General features: G+C 41.8%; 1 long non-coding RNA gene across 1 annotated transcript; it reads right to left on the reverse strand.

Annotated features, from left to right (window-relative positions):
- Positions 1-570: 570 nt before the first annotated feature.
- Positions 571-18,622, reverse strand: LOC119474024. The gene is made up of 3 exons (XR_005203315.1): positions 18,556-18,622; positions 1,278-1,384; positions 571-997 (listed from the first exon to the last, which is right to left on the reverse strand). It is a non-coding gene; the product is annotated as an uncharacterized LOC119474024 (long non-coding RNA).
- Between the last annotated feature and the right edge of the window lie 489 nt (positions 18,623-19,111).

Here is a 19,111-nt window from a genome sequence, read left to right on the forward strand (position 1 = left end):
CACACAGAAGTCTTCTGTGACCAAAAATTTCCCCCTCACACACCAAGCAGTGGACCCTGGCTGGGTGTCCTCCAATTTAATTCTGATGCTATCCACCTGGAGACTGTGTCAGATCCCACAGGCTGGGGGCTCAGTGCCCAAGACTGCCCCCCCATACCCCCAGATACCAGTCACAAGTCTAGGTCTCTGGAACTTCTGATCGCCCGGCTTCAAGTTGGGGTTTCCATGCTCCCCTCTTGAGGTTCAATTAATTTGCTGGAGCAGCTCACGGAGCTCAGGGCAGCACTCACATTTGCTGATTTGTTATAAAGGATATTACAAAGGAAGAGATGTGTAGGGTTAGGTATAGGGGAGGGGGCACAGAGCTTCCATGCCCTCCCTGGGACACCCTCCAGGAACCTCCAATTGTCAAGCTATCTGGGAGCTCTCTGACCCTAGTCCCCCTGAGTTGTTTTTGTGTTTTTTGAGACAGAGTTTCACTCTTGTCACCCAGGCTGGGATTACAGGCATATACCACCACACCCTGCTAATTTTGTATTTTTGGTAGAGATGGGGGTTTTCCATGTTGGTCAGGCTGGTCACGAACTCCCGACCTCAGATGATCTGCCCGCCTTGGCCTCCCAACCCTCTGACTTCTTATGGAAGCTTCATGATGTCAGTGTCCCTTCCCCGTACCCGTGTACAGGGTGGGGCCCTCCCTGGGCAAGGTCCTCAGGCTCTAAGGCCCACCATTACAAAGGTAGGGGAAGATCACAGTCCTGCCTTGAGGCAGTTGAAAAGACAACAGGAAAATGTTGGAGAGAAGAGCACGTTCATTTAGATGAGACTCTTTTTCCACCTAGAATGCTCTCCCCAACCTGGTTCCACATTTTTAAGTCAGGCACATCCATGAGGCCCAGAAGAAATGCCATCTCCTTCAGGAAGTCTTCTCTGCCCTTCCAGATGAATGTCATCATTCCTTCTTCTCAAATTCCCTAGTCTTGTATTCAGACATCCCCTGGGGAAAATGTATGCTGTCCAAGTCCTGCTACAATGCCTGTCCCCTCCTTTTTTCAGCCTGCTCCTGAGGCCTCAGCAGCTGCAAGGCCCAGCTCGGTCAAGTTACAGCATCAACCGAATTGACTGAGCCAAGCTGCTTGCAGGCCCAGATACATCACAGTGCTTATTCTCAGTGAATGGCTGCTGAATGAATGGAGGCATGAAATTCCCACCCTGACCACAGAGCTCTGTGTGCATGGCTCTGTCATGTCCTGCAAACCTGTAGTCTCCATCATTACCTGGTCTGTGCTGGGCTCAGGACACGTGAGCCCAGGAGGGTGCTCATAACACAAATGGGCTACTGGCTTGGCTCATTTTCTTCCTCCCCTCGTTATGGGTCAGGTCCCTTGAAGCAGAGTCAGAGATGGAGGTGAGTCAGAGTCAGAGATGGAGATTCTTAGGCAAGTGATGTTTTGAGGGAGTGCTCTCAGGAGAAACCCATAGGAGAGTGAGAGGAGTAGGGGAAGGAGCTCAGTGAGGATGTCAGGGGAAATCTGGCCTCAGCTTGATCCCCTGGGGAGCCCTGGAGCACAAAGTGCACCATCAAGGTCATCCTGGCCACAGAGGCAAGACGGCTGGGCTGATAGACCCCCCATGTATCAGCTATTGGCAACCATGCCTCCAGAGTAGAGTAAGGAAGGACTTGTAACCTCCCACACCTCCAGCCTCCAGGGAAGGGTACAGGTGTGTGCAATTACCAGCCAGCACCTGCAGCAGCTCGGTAAAGAGTGGCTAGGGGGGACATCAACAATATCTATTATACCTCCTTACTTTCTCTCCATCACACATATTTCCTTTTGACATGTCTGTCACCAGCTTACTCTTTTTTTTTTTAATCTTCATAGTTGGACGTGAACGCAACCGACTAATTCCAATCTTGATCAATAATACTGAAACCCCAGACTCCTTGCTTCCATGGACTAGACAAGGCTTCATTTGGAATTGTTATCACAGAATTTTAGACACCATGTAGTGTTGTTTCTCCATTTCACAGATGAAGAAACTGAGGCACAGAGGGACACGCTTTACCTTGTCTAGCAAATTGTGTGGCAGAACCAAGGCAGAGGCTGCCTAACTTAAGAGCTATTCCACCATACCTCTATTTATGCATATAGCATTGCATTAGGACTATTTTGCTGAGATTTTCTAATTAATCATGATTGGAAATGACTATTAGGTGGAATGCTTGGGAAAAAGTTACTGCCAGGAATAGTATTCCCTCCTGTGGTTTATGTCTTAGATGAGGACATGGAGTTAAGCCAGATATAGACCCTACTTTAAACCTTACAGAGTTTTTAAACCAAACTTGAACCTTCTGGAGTTCATTTATTTATTCTTGGCAACTTTCAGCTTCCTGATTCTTGGAAAGTTGCTGGCTCATTTAGAAGAAAAACTCATGAGACTTCTTGTGCATTGAGTAGCTCTTACAAAACAATCTTTTGAAGTGTAAAGTGTAAATGAATAAGAAGCAGAAGACAGAAGTTCTCCTAAAATACACATGGATGTAATCATTAAGGCAACAGGCACTCTAGCAAAATACATAATTGTTCTTTGTGCCTGAAACACTGTGGAAATAGTCTTGTGCTCAGCAAATCCCAATCATGGTAGAATGTTTCCTTTGTCTGAGATGCTCCTTAACTATGTGAGTAACATAGGTTGATGCCAGAGGGCACCAGAGGGAACGTGGCCAGGCCTGGATTCACTCCACAGTGTCTCCCAAACATTTCTCTTGCAATAATATCCTCTATCAATCAAGCTTCTTTCTGCTTCCTAATTCAAACTGATCAGAATCATGGGATGCCTAATTAGGACAACTGCTTTTCTGCATTTAAAGGCCTAATACTCCAAGGCTTGAATGCCATAAAAGAAGGGTCTCCTCAGAACACAGATATTTCTTTTGATACATACAAAACCTTTTTGCTTCTTATTTGGCCTTTAGGAGACCAACTGGTCTTACCCCTGCTTCACATTTTGGGTTTCTTCTAGCCCAGGTTCCGTTTAAGAATTTTTCTTTTTTTTTTTTTTTTGGAGATATGGTTTTACTTTGTCACTCAGGCTAGCTAGAGTGCAATTGTGCAATTATGGCTCACTGCAGCCTCAACCTCCCAGCCTCAACCATGCTCACTACAGCCTCAGCCTCCCAGCCTCCCAGCCTCAAGCCATGCCACTACCACACCTGGCTAATTTTTGTAGAGATGGAGTTTCACCATGTTGCCCAGCCTGGTCTCGAACTTCTGGGCTGAAGCAGTCTACCCACCTTGGCCTCCCAGAGTGAGATTATAGGCATGAGCCAATCCGCCTATCCCAATTTCTTAAACAGTTTCATTCTGCTGTATGTTACAGAAGATGGTTTTCTTCCTTAAAAGCCAGTCTATCTGTTGAGGCAAAGAGCAAAATAAGTAATTGTCTAGTGCCCGGAAACTCATTTTGGCTGTTCTGGACAATCGATTCCTAGTTAACCTTCCACATTACTCCTCTTCAGCATGATCCAGGGAGAGTATTGTAAATTCTCCATCCACTCCACAGTTAACACGGACCATCACCCTTTCCACACAACTGCAACAAATGCTCAAGACCAGTTTTAATTATGTTCACGAGCTTTTAAACATTCCAGATCTCCCTAATATTTGGAAAGATGGCAGCTACATCATAGCTGAGTAGATGGGACACAGGCTTTGGAGTCAACTGACCCAGGTTTAAATTCCAGTTTTCCTCCTCATTAGCTTTGTGGCTTTTGGTAAAAGACTTGACATTTCCGAATCTAAGCTTCCTCATCTGTAGAGTAGAGGTAACATTGCTTAGCTTGCAGGGTAGACATGAGAGTCTAACGAGTTAATGTTCAAAGATGACCAGCCCATAGTAGGTGCTCAAAAACTGGGAGGAGTTACTATTATTTTTGTTTTGGTGACATCTGTCCTTCATTGCAGATTGTGCAAGGGTACCTAGATCTTAAAGACCTCTGCCGGCATCTGGGACCGACCTCTGAACCATTGCTCTGAGCTAGTACTGCCAGCCACTTATTGTGCTTTTTCTCTACCTGCCCCCTCAACCCAGCCACAGTGAGGAAAGTGCAGACTCATGAAGGGTAGAAATGACTTGCTTAAGGTTTCTCAAATGTGGTAGGCCCTCCTGAGCAAGGGGATCCCGGAATTATCACTCCTTGTTATTTCTCGAGCTCTTCAATGGAGATGGGGAAATATTTTGAAGCATCAGCTCTTTTCCTTCTCCTGATTCACCTCTACAACTGATTAAAAAAAAAAAAAAATAGCCACTGGCTGCTGCATACTCTAGCTCCCACCAGAGCTGGCCAAATTTCCAGATACTTCCAACTACATATCAGGTGCCTGGAAATATGGGTATAGTGTTTGGAAAAGGGGTAGAAGATGGAGACATGGGTTTGGACATCCTCTACCTGAGATGTTAGCTGAGCTTCTGGTCAGGGAGGAAGTAAGTGCAGTCTCTGAGGTGATAACTGAGCTCATATGCTAAGAGATCACAGGTAATATGTAATACGATCTATTATGTAATAGCCAAAAAATTTTGATAAAGAAAAATAGTAAGAGAAGAGCTCACCCCACAGGTTGTGAAGACATATATAAAGCTACTTTGAAAGAAAATAAGTGGTACAGTGCCTGATGGAACAAGATAAGCAGACAACCGTACATATATAACAACTTAATATGTGATCAGTAAATGGCTCTGGGTCATGTAATTATTGATTAGTTATTTGAAAAATCCAATTAAGTCTTGAGACAGAGATAGTGCTTACCAAATATTCTATGGGATCCCCCCAACCAGAAACAAAAGACAACATGGTAGAGCTGCAGGTGGAAGTAGCCTGGGTCCCTGAGTCACTGCCTGGAAGGGGACCAAACAAGGAATGCCATCCAAACATCACTGGGCTTGATGTGAGTGAAACCTAAGGCTTTGTTGTGTTAAGGCATTAGACTTCAGGGTTTGCCCATTGCAGCAGCTGGCATAAATTATCTCAAATACCCACACCTTTGCACCTTACACCACATATTAAAATCAAAATAAATTCTAGTTTGAATAAGAAATAAAACGTCGAAAACAGAAAATAAAGGAGGATGTTTATTCAGTCACTGGATGGGATTTTCCTAGGCCTGAAAGCAGTAGAAGAAATTAGAAAAGGGAAGATCCATAGTCTAACTACACACAAATTTTAAAATTCTGTTTGAGACAGATTTGAATTTCAAAACAGAATTGAACAACCCTTGGGGAAAATGCATTTGCAGCAAATATGACGAAGGGTTAATATCTTCAATATTTACCGAGCTCATAAAAATGGAGGCCAAGGGAGAGAGAAAGGATTATCTGAAGCAGAGTTTTAATCATAGCTGGCTTGTCCTGTTACCTGAAATGTTTCTGAGTTCCCTGTTGCTGCCAGTTGGTTTGCGTTCTGTACATGCAAACTGTATTTAACATTGGCTCAAACCCAACCTAATTAGTAAAGTCAATCTGCCGCAAAGAAAAGATCATTATAATGCTTCATGCGGCCAAATGTCCATAATGTGCTGCATGTGTTATTGGAAGTTCTCCACATGACTGCTCCCCTCTGTTGGTGCAAGAAATTTAGGGCTGGCCATATACCCCTTTCCAGGGGTTCAAGAGGAATGGTGGGATTGTCCCCAGGAACAGAGGCAGGAGCAGACAATGGAGAAATTTGAGGCAATTTTAACAATACATCCTGCTTGTACTCATTGAATTATATTACGGAGGCCATTATATAGTGCTACTTACTTCTTATGCATTACCTCATTTAACCCTCACTCCAGCCCTATGGCTAGGTATCATTTCCTCTTTTTCAAATGAGGAAACTGAGGCTCAAGTTGATGAAGTAATTTGGCCAAGGCTACATGGGAACTGGCAGAGCTGAGATCTGAATTCCAATATGTATGACTCCAGGGACAGGTACCCAATCGCCGCCAACATTACCTCCTGCTGAAGTAAAGAAAGGTTCTAAATAAATGACATTTCTTGGCAATACCAGGGTTTGAGGGTATAGGAGGATGTGGGAGAATGGATACAGAGGGAGGCAAGGGCACAGCTACTGTTGCCAGCTACCTTCTGACTTGAAATAACTAAGGAAATTCCAGACAAAATATCTGAAACAGATACTGGATACGAGGAAGGGAAGAACAGTGATCCTTAGGAGATGGGAAATAAATTATATGAGTCCCACAATTTCCCCACCTGTCTGCAGAACCCAGAAGTCCCCTTAAGCTGAGGAGATGGAGGTGCAGTGCCAAGACAAACAGAATTCACAAGCCAGAAAATAAAAAATAGAAGGATACCCAGGCAGAAAGCTCCAGCAATCTATAGAGAGTCCTCTTTGAGTCTTCAGCTACTTCTCATCAGTACACATAAGTGAGAAAACAACCCACGACCAGGGGAAGAATAAGGTTTGGGGGGAAATTCTTGGAGCTCACACAAGGCTGCAAATGGTTCTTGCTTTTAACAGTCAGATTGGAAAACCTCAAGATTTATGAGGCATTGGGTAAGAGACCCAAAAGAATTTTACCTAATTTGTGGGGCAAAATTAGTCCCAGAATAAATTGTTTTTCTGGCTCAGTCTAACAAAGCTTAAAATCAAAACCTAAAAAATCAAACTGTTTCCAAGTAACTTAACTTCATCCCATAATAAATCTCAAGGATCTTATAAGAATAATATATATATATATATATTCAGTACCCAACAAGTAAGATTTACAATGTCTGATGTCTAACAAAAAATTAGGTATGAAAATCTGGACAATAAGATGCATAAGAAGAAGAAAATCAGTCCATTGAAACTGATGCAGAAATGACATAGAGATAGAATTAATAGATGGGGGAAATAAAAGTTATTATAACTGTATTCCAGGTGTTCTGGAAGCCAAAGGAAAAGAAAGATTGATCATGTTTAGTAGAAATGTAGCAGATAAGAAAAAAAAAAACTAAAACAATAAACAATGTCTAGAGATGAAAATCTACAATGTATGAGATGAAACATAAACTGGATAAAATTAAATACCTACCACAGAGAAAAGAATACTGAACATGAAGATATAACAATATAAACTATCTAAAATAAGATACTGAGAGGAAAAAAAACTGAGAAACAAATAGAGCATTAGTGAGCTGTGGGACATCTTCAAGAAGCCCAATCAATACCCAGGCAATTGAAGCTCCCAAAGGAAGAGAAGACAGAAAAAAAAAAGTAGAAAACAATAATGGCTGGAAATTTTCCAAACTTGATGAAAACTATATAATAACATATTCAAGAAGCTTAACAAACTCCAAACACAAGAAACATGAAGAAAACTACACCACATATTATAAGCAGTTGCTTAAAACCTATGAGAAAGAAGAAATCTTTAAAGTATCTAAAGTAAAATATCCCTATGTATAGAAGAACAAAGATAAGCGTGGCAGGAGACTAATCAGAAACAATGTGAGCTGTAAGAGTGAAACCATATTTTAAAAATACTAATAGTAAAAAAGTCAGCCTAGACTTTTATACCCAGCAAAAATATATTTCAAAAGTGAAGATGAAATGAAGATTTTTAAAATTATACAAACGCTGAGCAAATTTATCACAAGCAGACGACAGGAACATTAAAGCAAGTGCTTCAGACAGAAGGAAAATGATACCAGATACAAATGTGGCCCCACCCAAAGGAATACAGAGCACTGGAAAGGATATAACTATGTGTCTAAATAGATCATTTTTCTTGTTCGATCTCTTTAAAGCATGGATGACTCTGTTAATTTTTTTTTTTTAGATGGAATTTCACTCTTGTCCCTCAGGCTGGAGTGTAACGGTGCGATCTTGGCTCACTGCAACCTCCACCTCCTGGGTTCAAGCAATTCTCCCACCTCAGCCTCAAGAGTAGCTGGGATTCCAGGTGCCCGCCACCATGGCCAGCTAATTTTTATATTTTTAGCAGAGACGGAGTTTTGCCATGTTAATTAGTCTGGTCTCAAACTCCTGACCTCAGGAGATCCACCTGCCTCAGCCTCCCAAAGTACTGCGATTATAGGCATGAGCCACCTTGCCCAGCTGGCTGACTCTTTATAGCAAAAATTATAGCAAGGTATTTGGGAAGGGAAAATGGAAGTATATTGTTATAAGTTTCTTATACTTACATGAAATAGTGTATCACTTGCAGGTAGAATGTGATTGTTAAAAATGTATACTATATACCTAGAAGCAGCCTTAAGAAAAGAAGAGCTAATAACTCTACCAAGGACATAAAAAGAAATAATTAAAAATACAGAATCAATTCAAAAGAAAAAATGAGTCATTAGAACTTAAAACTCTATCAAATTCAACTATAGTTTAAAAATCACATTAAATGTATATGGTCCAAGAGTCCCAGAAAAAGCCAAAAACTATCAGATTGGATAAATAAAGCAAGCTACAAATATAGGCTGCCAACAAGAAACTCATTTTAAATATAAAGACACAAATAGATTAAAAGGAAAGGGATGATGTGACGGTGAATTTCAGGTATCAACTTGACTGGAGTAAGGTATAGCTGGTGAAGCATGACTTCTGGGTGTGCCTGTGAGGGTGTTTCCAGAAGAGACTGCCATTGGAATCCATGGACTGGGTAAAGAAGACCCATCCTCACCCATTGTGAGCCCACACCATCCCATTGTCTGAGGCCAAGATAGAATCAAAAAGCAGAGGAAAGGTAAATGTGAGTTCACTTTCTCTCTCTCTCTTCTGGGGCTAACACCCTTCTTTACTGGCTCTTGGATATCAGAACTCCAAACTCTCCAACCATTGGGCCCCAGGACTCACTAGCAGCCCCCTGGGTTCTTGAGCGTTAAGCCTTGAACTCAGTTACACTATTGGTTCCCCTGGTCCTCAGGCCTCTGGACTTATGCTGAGCTAACAGCATCCCTGGTTCCCAGCTTGTAGAGAGTCTGTCGTGGGACTTCTCAACATCTATAATCACATGAGCCAAGTCTTCTCTATCTCTTCTCCTCTCCTCTCCTCTTCCCCACTTCTCTCTCTCTCTCCCTCTCCCTGATCCCTCCCCCTACCCCTGCCCCTGTCTCTCTCTCTTTGGATTCTGCCTCTCCAGAGACAGAATCATAATACCAATGGTAAGAGATTCACCATGTCGTATTAGATTCCTAGGGCTTATATAACAAATTACCACAAACTTAGTGCCTGAAAAGAACATAAATCGGTTATCTCACAGTTCTGGAGGGCACAAGCCTGAAATCAAGATATTGACAAGGCCGTAATTCCTGTAAAGGCTCTAAGAAGAATTATTCCTTGCCTCTTCCCGTTTCTGGTGGCTCTGGCATTCCTCGGCTAGAGGCAGCACAACTTCAATATCTCCCTCATTGTTCCATGGCCTTCTCCCTGCTTCTCTGATGGCCTTTTCTGTCGCTTATAAGGACACTCTTATTAGATTTAGGGCCCACTAAATTCAGTATGATCACATCTCCATCCTTACCTTAATTATACCTGCAAAGACCGTATTTCCAAAAAAGGTTACATTCTGAGATTCCAGATAAACATGAATTTTGGAGGGACATTTTTCAGCCCACCAAACATACTAACACTAAAGGAAACTGGGGTGACTATGATAATATCAGATGAAGTCAATTTCAGAACAACAAATATTTGCAGGGATAAGTAATGTCATTTTATATTGATAAAGGGGTCAATTAATCAAGAAATAGCAAAATTCTAAACATTTATGCACTTAATAACAACTTCAAAGTACATGAAGCAAAAATTGATAGAATTGGATAAATTCACAATTATAGTTGGAGATTTCAACATTTCTGTCTAAATAATTGATAGAATGAGTAGAAAGATAATCTGTAGAACACAGAAAACATGAAAAGCACAATCAACTGACAACTTAATTGACATTTATAGAACATTCTACATAACAACAGCAGCATGTACATTCTCCTTAAGTGCACAGAGAATATTTATGAAGATGGACTATATTCTGTGCTATAAAACAACTCTCAGTAACTTTGATCTCTTGACCTTGTGATCCACCCACCTCGGCCTCCCAAAGTGCTGGGATTACAGTTGTGAGCCACCCCGCCTGGCCGCAACTCTCAGTAACTTTGAAAGGAGTCAATTTGGCCAGACCTAGTGGCTTATACCTGTAATCCCAGCACTTTGGGAGGCCGAGGCAAGTGGATCACTTGAGGTCAGGAGCTCTAGACCAACCTGGCCAACATGGTGAATCCCTGTCTCTACTCAAAATACAAAAATTAGCCAGGCATGGTGGTGCCACCTGTGGTCCCAGTTACTAGGGAGGCTAAGGCAGGAGAAAAGTTTGAATCTGAGAGGCAGAGGTTGCAGTGAGCCCAGATCACACCACTGCACTCCAGCCTGGGCAACAGTGAGACTTCGTCTCAAAAAAAAATGTCAATTCATACAAAATATATTCTCACACCACAGTAAAATAAGATTGGAAATCAATAACAAATATCCCTAGAAAATCTCCAAATATTTGGAAACTAAATGATAAACTTCTAAATAGCCCATAAGCCAAAGAAAAAAATCAAAGGGAATTAGAAAGTTTAAACTGAATAAAAATAAAAACACAACGTATGACAATTTGTGGGATACAATTAAAGCAATACTTAGAGGGAAATTTATAACATTAGTTGTCTATATTAGAAAGAAAGATCTCAAGTCATTGACCTAAGCCTCCACTTTAAGAAACTAAGGGGAAAAAAAAGCAAGGTAAGCCCAAGGTAAACAGAAATCAAATTGATAACGGAAAAACAATGGAGAAAAATGAAAGCAAAATGTTGATATTTATCAAAAAGATCAATAAAATTGATAATTCTATAGCCAGAAAAAAAAAAAAAACAAGACGCAAATTACCAATATTAGGGAGGAAAGAGATACAGCAGAGATTCTAAAAAAGGATAAGAGAATATTAATCTACATAATCCTGTATGTATTAAAGAAACTTAATTTGTAGTTAAAAAACATTCCCACATGCACAAAACAAATTCCAAGTCTAGATGGCTTTACTGGTTAATTGTATCAAATCTTTAAAAAAGTAATTCCAATTCTACACAAACTCTTTTGGGGTACTAAAGATGAGGGAATACTTCCCAATTTATTCATTGATGAAGGCATTATTACACTGATACCTGTCAGACAGATATTAGAAGAACAGAGGTGAAAACAGATAACTATCCATCTATATCTCTAGCAAACATCAATTAAAAACAAAAGTACTGGGAATTGAATCCAGCAATATATTAAAAGGAACATAGTTATGTTCTTAATGTTTGTATCTGTCCAAAATTTATATGTTGAAGTCATAATTACTGAAATGATAGCATTAAGAGGTGGGGTCTTTGGGAGGTTATTAGGTCATGAGGATAGAGCCCTCCACCCTTCTTCCATGTGAGGATACAGCAAGAAGACCCCATATGAACCAGGAAGTGGACCCTCACAAGATACTGAAACTGTGAGGATAAACTTCTGTTGTTTATAAGATACCTAATCCGTAGTATTTTTTTATAGCAGCCCAAACAGACAAAAACAATAATATATCACAACGAGGCGGGGTTTATTCCGGTAATGTAATATTGGTTGAACATTAAAAATTACTGAATAAGCGGGGTACAGTGGCTTGCATCTGTAATCCCAGCACTTTGAGAGGCTGAAGTGGGAGACTCACTTGGGCCTGGAGTTTGAGACCAGCCTGGGAAATATAGGGAGGCCCTATCTTAAAAAAAAAAAAAAAAAAAAATTAGCTGGGCATGATGGCATGTGCCTGTGGTCTCAGCAACTCAGGAGGCTGAGGTGGGAGAATTGCTTGAGCCCAGGAGGTCAAGGCTGCAGTGAGCCATGATTGCACCACTGCATTTCAGCCTGGACAACAAAGTGAGACTCTGTCTCAAAAAAAAATTTTTTTTTTTTACTAAAATATGGTCATCTCTATGGATGTAGAAAAAAACATTTGGCAGAATCTTACATCCATTCCTGATTTTTTTTAAAGGAAAGAACTCGTCCAGAAAACAGATTAGAAGTTTCTTAACCTAATAAGGAATACAAGTTTACAAAATATCAACAAAAACCTAAGCACATCATACTTAGTGGTGAAAGACTGGATGCTTTTCTCCTAAAATCAGAAAAACCTAGGATAGCTACTCTCATAACTTATGTCCACCATTGTAGTGGAGATGCTAGCCAGTGAAATAAGACAATAAAAAGAAATAAAAGGCATGCAGATTAAAAAGAAAGAGATAAAACTCTGTTTATACACAACATTATCACCTTATAAAAAGGCCTTATGTGATCCTCAAAAGTTATCAAATAAACAAACTTAACAACGTGCAGGACAAAATAAAGAAAAGTCAATCTGTTTATGCCAGAAATGAAGAATCCAAAATTTAAACATAAAAACCTATACCATTGCTAACAGCATCAACAAATATATTAATAAAATGCTTAGGAGCAAATCTGATTTTTAAAAAAAGGTATGCAAAGACTGTAAACTGAAAATTATAAAACTCCCATGAAAGAAATTAAAGATAACCTAAATAAAGACATATAATTTAATATTGACATCAATTCTCCTTAAATGGATTCATAGATTCAACATAATCTCAATCACAAGCCCAGGACAGTTTGTAGAAATTGGCATGCTTATTTTAAAATTCATGTAAGTCAAAAAAAAAAGGACATAGAATAGCTAAAACAACCTTGAAAAGGAAGAACAGAGTTGGAGGATTTACGCTACTGTTACTGGTGGAGGGTGTCCAAGTTCTTGGCATTTTGAACAAAGAATTGAACAAAATGCACAAACAAAGCAAGGAAAGAAGAGCACAAATTTATTGAAAAAAATACACTCCACAGAGTGGGAGCATGCTCAAGCATGCACATCAAGAGTTCTGGTTACAGAATTTTCTGGGATTTAAATACCCTGTAGAGGTTTCTCATTGGTTACTTGGTTTACACCCTATGTAAATAAAGTAGTGGCCTGCAACCAGTCTGATTGGTTGTGGAAGGTGACCAATCAGAGACTGAAGTGAAATTACAAAATTACACATGAAGACATGACCTGTGACCAGTCTGAATGGTTGCAGGAAGGGAGCAATCAGAGGTACTTTCATTTTTCATCTGCAGTGCAGAAAAGTGAAGGGGTTGCAAAGGGAATAGCCTCTGATCCTTTTGTTACTTGGATGTGGACAGGTGGGGTTTTTCTTTTAATTCAGTTCTAGGAAGTCAGCAAGAATTGGCCTAAGGTTCCCTGCCTCCAGACCCTATTCTCTTGCCTCACTACTGATTTGAAGAGTTCTAAAGTTATGGTATTCAAGAAGGTATGGTACTGGTATTAAAACATACAAATAAATCAATGGAACAAAGTAGAGTCCTGAAATATGCCAATAGATTTTAAAGAAAGATGCAAAGGCAACTAAGTGTAAAAATGATAGCCTTTTAAGCAAATCATGCTCATATTTGAATATTGATAACCTTTTAAACAAATGATGCCCAAATTTGGCCTATTAAATATTCATAGGGAAAAAAATCCCCTCCAATCCTCACCTCACACTATCTGAAAGAACAAACTCAAAATGGATCATAAAGCTAAATCTAAACTCAAAACTATAAAACTTTTAGAATAAAATCCAGGAGAAAAATCTTTGTAAAGTTGATTTAGGCAAAGATTTCTTAAAGGCAACAAAAAGTACAATCCATAAAAAGATAAAACTGATAAATTGGACATCATCAAAATTAAGAACTTCTGTTCCTTGATTGATAGACATTGTTTGGAGAGTGAAAAGACAAGCCACAGATTTAGAGACAATATTTTCAAAGAAAATTATCTGATAAGGACTTATAAACATAATATATAAAGAACTCTAAAAATTCAGTAATAAGAAGACATACAACACAATTTTTAAGATAGGTTTTAAAGAGACACCTCACCAAAGAAGATATATATGGACAGCACAAGAAAACATGCTCAACATCATTAATCGTCAGAGAAATTCAAATTAAAACCCCTACATCCCATTGGAATGTCTAAAATCAAACAGACTGATCGTACCAAGCATCAGCAATGAAGTGAAGCCATCATTGTAAGTCTCATACACTGCTGGTGGAAATGTAAATCATGCAACCACTTTGGAAAACAGTCTGGCAGTTTCTTAAAACATTAAACTTACACCTACCATGTAACCTGTCTGTACCACTCCTATATGTTTATCCAAGAAAATGAAAGCATGTGTTCATAAAAAGACTTGTACATGAATGTCCATAGCAGCTTTATTCAAACTAGCCAAAAACTGGAAACAACCCAAATGTCCATCAACAGGTGAATGCATACATAAATTCTGATATATCCATGCAGTAGACTAATTCTCAGAAATAAAAAGGAATGAACCATTGATACATACCTGTAATCTCAATACTTTCAGAGGCTGAGGTGGGAGGATTGCTTGAGCCCAGGAGTTCAAGACCAGCTTGGGCAACATAGGGAGAACTCATCTCTACAAAACATTTAGAAATTAGCCAAGCATGCTGGTGTGTGCCTGTAATCCCAGTTACTCATGAGGCTGAGGTGGGAGGATTGTTTGAGCCCAGGAGGCTGAGGCTGCAATGAGCTGTGATTGCATCACTGCCCTTTAGCCTATGAGACAGAACAAGACTCTCTCTCAAAAGAAAAAAGGAAAAAAAATATCCAATAACAAAGCGCATATTCTGTGATTCCATTTACATAAAATTCTGCAAAATACAAACTATACTGATAGAAAATAAATCAGTAGTTGTCTGAGGACTGGTGGCAAGAAGCCCAGGCAGGGAGAAGTGGGAAGAAAAGATTACAAAACAGAATTTGGGGGCATGATGGGTATTTTCATTATCTTGATTGTAGTGATGGTTTCCAGAGTGTATACATACATCAAAACATAGCACACCGTGCATATTAAGATGCAATTCACTAGGTGTTTACACCTCAATAAAACTGTTGGAGATAGACATGGGGCACTATGAAAAGGAGGATCTAGAATGTTTGGAAAATATCGCTGGAGAGAACTTTGAGATTCGTGACTCTGGAAGGTGAAGGATCCAATTGGCAATAATAGAAATAATCATTGTTATTATAGCTAATGATTATTGTCTGCCTACTATTTGATCATTTCACACAAGGGAAGGAACATGAAGCCCAGAAAAGATAAGCAATTGACACAGGTCACAGAGCTGGTGAGAGGTGGAACAGGAATTTGGATCCCACGCAGTTAACCAGATCACTGGGGAGATTCTGGAACAGGCTGCAGGGAGCCTTGGGTTACCTACGGCACTGGAAAGGTGCTGGCGCAAGTCCGGTTGCAGTGACCCCCAAAGCCATCCTGACTCTGCCGGGCCCTGCCCAGCCTCCACAAGCTCTTCTCCTGTTTCTGCCGCCGGGGCTAGGCAGGCAGAGCCATCGCTGACAAGCTCAGATTCCAGCAGCACCGTTCTCATGAATTCCAAGCCAGGAGGCTGGGAGCCGGTGCTCCGAGAGACATTTGAGAAGATGAATACAAAAGCTATTGGGAAAAGTGACGCACGAGGGCATGCCTGGAATATCTGCAGGTTCAACTACTTCTCCAAATCATCCCAAAGCAAGCACGTGGCCCCGTTGTGACAGGTGCTCTCACAAGGCCTGGGAGAGCATGCAAGAACCAGAAGAGACAGAAGCAGACACAGGGAAGCCTCAAAGATCCTTTGCAGGAGGAACCAGACACCATGTAGGGGCTGAAGGTTTCATTAGGTCAGCGTGGCTGGCACAGGCGCGCCCTCCTGCAGAGCCAGCTGTCCTGGCAGTGAGAGGAGACTCCCATGCGTCCTTGTACTCCACAGCCACAAGTCAGGATGTGGCCATTCCCTGGAACCCCATGGGGTTTTGCTACAGTCAGAAAGTCTGAGGCAGTCCCACTTCAGGGAAGGAAGGGAGGGGGTCCTACCAGTTTTCTTGGCAGTAGAACTGTGTTCCGGAGATTGTTGTCACCAGTCTCCTTCTGCAACTGATGGTAGCTCAGGCCGGCATTTCATCAACAGTCCCCATTAGGAACTGTTCCCTCATTGGAAACACCAAAAGGAATTCGTACCACCAATCCCCGCTTCTATCTCCCGCTTCTCACCTACGTTAGTTTCCTATCTTATTACCACAAACTCAGAGGCTTAAAACAACAGGAATGTGTCATCTTACAGTTCTGAGGTCAGAGGTCTGAAATGGGCTTCACTGGGCTAAAGTCAAAGCACTGGCTGGGCTGCTTTTCTTTCTGCAGGCTTTGGGTATAAACCCATTTTTTTTGCCTTTTCCAGCCTCTAGAGACTGCCTGCATCCTTGGCTCATGCGCCCTGCCATCTTCAAAACCAACCATGGCTGGTTGAAGTGTCCTTCTCATATCACCTCCCTTCCTGTCTTACAAAAACCCATGAGATTTCATCCAGCCCACCTGGATAATCCATGATAATCTTGTTTTAAGGTCAGCTGATTAGCAAATTTAATTCCATCTGCAGCATTAATTCTCCTCTACCATGTGACCTAACACTCTAGGACAGGGATGAGGATAGAGATGTCTTTGGGGAGCCATTATTCTCCCCACCACAAACCTGCCCAAAGAACTATATGCCTGGTTAATTAAAAGGATTAAACAAATCTTATGTTTCTAAGAAGTTGTTTTTTAAAGATGCATCATGAGAGCCTCCCTAAATTTGCTTTGGGCAAGAAGGTTCATGAACAGGAGAAATTTTGCTTTAGTTCTTAGCAGAAAAGCTCGCCAATGACACCCCACTACCCTCTCCCTGCTGAAACGAACCTGGGAGCCACCAGGGAAATGCTTGACTTTATAAACATACTTGCAGACTTCAAATCCAAGCAGGAAATGAAGCCAGATCCCCCAGGGAAAAAATTTCTAAAACATCAAGGAGACTGCCATTTCTCAATCCTGAAAACGTTGTCCGCTTTGGGCAGCCAACCAGTTACCTGTTCACGGAGACCCCTTTCTGTTTATTGTAGCCATGGCTTCCTCTGCGCTGAACAGCCGAAGGGAAGACCTGCCATCCCATGCTCGGGAGAGCCCTTCTTGGGATTCTAATCTTGCAAGTTGCTGGTCACAGAGCCATGCTGGATCCAGGCTGAGCACTGAGGGTATGTTTTAGTTACCTGTGGCTGCCATAACAATTTGTCATGAACTGAGTGGCTTAAAACAACAGAAATTTATTTTCTCACAGTTCTGGAGGCCAGAAAACTAAAAATCAAGATGTCAGCAGAGCTGAAAATGCTCTGCACAGTGCCGTCTGGAGCCTGAGGGGGAAAGCATTTCCTGCTTCTCTTCTAGCCTCTGGTTGCTGTTGGCAATCCTCAGTGATCTGTGACTTGTGTCTGCGTCACCCCAGCCTCTGTCTCCTCCTTCATGTGGTCTTCCCCAGGCTGGCTTCCACTGTCTTTGCCTTCTCCTTTTCTTACTAGGACACTTGTCATTGGATTTGGGGCCCATCCAGTTCATCCAGGATGATCTCATTTCAAAGAATCCTTAAGTCAATTACATCTGCAAAGGCCCTTCTTTTCAAATAAGGTGACACTCACAGGTACTGTAAGTTAGGACCAGAATCTGTGAGGGATGGGGTAAGAGGGTGTAGAGATGAAGCTCTTGGATCACACTCTATGGCAGGCCAAATACTGGCCTCCAAAGATGCCTATACTCCAATCCCCAGAACCTATGGTATGTTATGTTTCATGGCAAAAGGACTTTGCAGGTGCGATTAAGGTTACCAATCTTGAGACACAAAGATGCGTGACCTTAGTCACACCTACAAAGTCAGGTATGAAAGTTTCAGCAGAGAAAGGCTCCCAGATTTTAAGGGCTCAGGTTATTAGACTGGGGCCACCCAGGTGGCTATGAGCCTTTCCCTGCTTAACTCAGAGAGATGCAACCAAAGAAAAGGCAGAAGAAATGTAAACTGTGAGAGGACTCTACCCGCTATTGCTGGCTTGGAAGATGAAGGAAGGGGACCACCAATGAAGAGAGGCTGGAAACCTCTAGAAACTGAATGTGACCCTTAGATGGCAGCTAACAAAGAATCCTCAGTCCTACAGCTGCAGGGAGCTGGATTCTGCCAACAACTTGAATGAGCAAAAAAATGGATTCTTCCTCGAGCCTCCAGCAAGGAATGCAGCCTGCAGACACCTCAATTTTGATTCAGGGAGACCCATATTGGACTTCTGCCCTGCCAAAACTGTAAGCTAAGAAGCAGATGTCATTTTCAGCTGCTGAACGTGTGGTCATTTATTACAGCAGCAATAGAAAAACGAAGCACGCTCTTATCCCTACCAGAGATCAGGAGGTCAATGGGTGCTGGGAACCAAGCAGGGACCAGCCTAAGCCGTATGAGCTCATAGCTGACGGAAGTAGGTTGTATGAAAATCTATACCCATAAAGGGGTTGGCCTCCTTGACTCTAGAAAGTGGGGATTTGGGCAAGATGAGAATAGAATCAAAAGATGATCATCACCTTTACTTTCTATCCAAATAGAGGGTAAATGGGGTTCAGGAATGCTCCCTGATTCCGTGGGTGGTCCTCACTGGCTTGAGTGCACCCTTGAGGGCTATAATGACCCCATCTACCCAGCTCCTCTCTCAGCTGTCTGGAAGCAGCCCTTCCCAGGAGGGGGGACTGAGATTCATGATCCATTGAGGAAGCAGGAAGGCTTGGAAAGGGCGCACCCCAGAATCCTTCCCCAAGCACAGCATTCTTCCCCCTCGCTCCGGGCAGGGGGGTCTTGATCCACCCCCCAGAGATGAGAAAGGCTCCCACTCACTTGTTTCCAAGGGTAGGGGCGGGGTAGGCAGGGGAGGGAGTCCCACACTGGGACTGTGACTAAGACTAAATACAGCTCAGAGCTCAGTTTATATCTGGGTGAGCACACACAGTGCTGAGTGCCAAGATGGTGCAGAAAGAGTATGGTGGGCCCAGAGGAGCAGCCGCAAAACACATTGCGAAGAAGTTCCTTCTCCCTAGCCATGGCTGGGAGAAGCCAGAGGTCTGCTGCAGCCAGGTCTGCTGACGG

This window comes from Cebus imitator, unplaced genomic scaffold (assembly GCF_001604975.1).
Source record: "Cebus imitator isolate Cc_AM_T3 unplaced genomic scaffold, Cebus_imitator-1.0 Scaffold203, whole genome shotgun sequence".
Lineage (NCBI taxonomy): Eukaryota > Metazoa > Chordata > Mammalia > Primates > Cebidae > Cebus > Cebus imitator.